Here is a 2880-nt window from a genome sequence, read left to right on the forward strand (position 1 = left end):
GAAATTTTAGAGGATGCAGGAGGGAAAGATAAGAGTAAACACATCAGGGAACAAACAACAGAAAAGCAAGATAAGAATGTCTGCATCAGTTAAGTCAGGGAACAAGCTGGTCAGAACTGGAGCTGAAGTTTATATCCTGAGCTTGATTTTGCAGACTTCATCAGGATGTGTGACCTGCTAACTTCAGGCAAAGTCAGGAAGCTCAAGATGGAGACTGAGGCAATGTTTTTCTTAGCACAGTGGTGGCAAGAAACCCGAGCCAGAAATTCTCTTGTCACAATATGAACAGGTAGTTTAAACAAAGTGAAAACTACCAGCAAGCATCTGAATGATTGCTCTGGATCACTATTAATATGAGAAATGCAAATTGAAATGATTCTGAGGTTGTACCATGAGATTGGCAAAGATCACAAATGATGACAACAGAAAATGTTGGTGGGGCTGTAGGAAGACAGGCACACTGTATTATTGTTTTTGGAGTAGTGAATTGGTCCACCCATTCTGGGAAACAATTAGCAAACATTTATTAACCACCAACTGTGTGCCCTTTGGCACAACAGCTGTTGTAGGGCAAGCGGACGGAGGGCGGAGGGATCATCTCTCCCTCCCAATGAAAGAGAGAACTTTGTTCCAAATCAGGCAGGATCCAAGAGACTGCAAGCTGCTTCTTTTCATTCTTCTTATAGCCTACTGAATTGATACCTGAGTTCATAGCTCAGCTACAGATCCTCTTTGACACATCATCCCTGTCACAGGAATCAAGGAACCATAATGGATACAGAAGCTAATATGTCCAGAGGAGTATTGGCAGCAAAATGAGGAAAATGTTTGTTTTGCTTAGTTGTATTTCTTTCTTTTTTTTTAAGCCAAAGAAAACAAAGTTTATTAAAGATTGGCCAAATTGGGTTGCCTCTTAAGGAGCCTAAGCATTTGTAATGCTTGTATTCACAAGCGGGCCAGATAAAATCCCAGCTAGACAGAGTCTGAGCTGGATTGAATCTGAGCACCTTCATGGAGGCAAGATGGAACTTAAATACAGAAGAGAGTATAGGAGGGATGGGGGGGGGGGGTCTGGTAGTGGTGATGGGAGGAGGGGTTTAGGAAGGGGTCTTGAGGAGAAGTCCAAGGAGGGTCAAAGGCTGGAAACACTTGGAGGCTATCACGAGACATACTAGGAGGAAGACTAGGGGCGCCTAGATGGGAAGCAGGTGGGGCAATCCAGAGATCTTGATAGGGGCAGTATGGAAATGGATACAGATCTTGATGGGAGTTGTTGGCAGCCTGGAGCATGGGGTTTTGATGGGATCAAGGGTGGGGAGTGCAAGAGACCTGAAATGATAATGAAAAACCCATGGGCTTCCTGAGACTGCCGGAACAAATGGGAAGATTAGATTTGAGTAAGAAAGGCCAGATTAAGTGGGAAGATTCAAGGGGAGCTCAAGGAGGCTCCCAGAGTCTGAACCCCAGCATTCCCCCCTCAAACAGATTGAACCCAAATTCTTTTGGGGTAAAGGGCGAAGGTCTCAGCTTCTGAAACTTCTTCCTGTTGGCAAGGGGCGTAGAGCTGTCCCTGCCTTGATGGGTCCTGTTCAAGGGGTCAGACTTCAGAACCTGGGTGGTGACAGGTCCAGTGGGCTGGAGACCTTGGATTCAGATGGAGGTTGGTATACAGCTGTCATCTGGAAGTTGATGGCTTGCACTCTAGAAAAGACAAACCTGGCAAGGAGGTTAGGCAAACACACACCAAACAGGTACAAAATGAGTATAAAGAAAAGACAATTTCCCTGGCATAAAAGATAATTTCTCTGGAGAGAATTAAAGATGACTGTGGCAAGGCCAAAACATGGAAGGGCATGCTTGATAGGGGAGTTTTTTGCTGTCAGATATCCCCTTTCTTTCCAGATTGCTCCATAGGTATGCAGAACAAGGAAAGCATATTTTGAGTAAATAAAAACATCAACTGGCCTGGGGTCAGGTCCTAAGGAATGGGTTAAGATTCCCAAAGCCTGTCCTCTCCTTTCATCAATGTACAGAATGAAAGGTTTTCCCAGATTGGGTAGGTCTAGTGATGAGGTGGTGATCAAATTAGTTTTCAGGGTCTCAAAAACTTTAGCCTGGTCTGAGTCAGGGCCCTGAGCAGGGTCATAAAGGGGCTTAGCAATAAAATCAAAATTAGGAATCCAGAGCCTACAAAATCCAGTCATTTCTAAAAACACTTGAACTTGTTTCTTAGTAGCTAGAACAGGGATAGACAGGATTGTCCTTTTTCTCTCAGAGGTTAAGGAGAGAGAGGTGGGTATGAGTTCATGGCCCAGATACTTTATGGCCTGGTATGCTATCTGGACTTTGTTCAAAGAGACCTATAGCCTCGAATGCGAAGAAATTAAGGGCTTCTGTGGCAGCAGCCAAAGAACCTGCCTGGGTGGGGCTACAAATAAGTCAATTAAAGGTTGTGGTCCTTCCCAGGTCTCAGGCTTAATCAGATACTGGCTGAGATGGGGGAGCACTTTAGGGTCTTCGAGACTAACAATGGCTGGGGTGGCAGAAGTAGCTCTCTCTGGAATTCCAGTGTCCCAAATATTGGGCCTGACTGTCTCCCACACTCTCAAGCAAACAGGAGAAGACATAGTGAACAGCGGCAAAAAGGAGATGGGAGGTTTAACTAGAGAAAATTGGCTCCCCAATTTCACCATCAGGTCTCTTCCCAACAAGGGGGCAAGGTCAGAGGAGGGCATAAGGAAGGAGTGTTTAAACAACAGATTCTCAAGCAGGCTGGGGAGGGGATATGTCTGGAGACATTCCTTAGTTTCCCCTTCAATGCCTATGACCCGAGGGGTCAAGGGACGGGTAGGGCCAGAGTGACTAGTTAAAGCAGAGAAT

Source organism: Notamacropus eugenii, chromosome X, assembly GCF_028372415.1.
Source record: "Notamacropus eugenii isolate mMacEug1 chromosome X, mMacEug1.pri_v2, whole genome shotgun sequence".
NCBI classification, from domain to species: Eukaryota; Metazoa; Chordata; class Mammalia; order Diprotodontia; family Macropodidae; genus Notamacropus; species Notamacropus eugenii.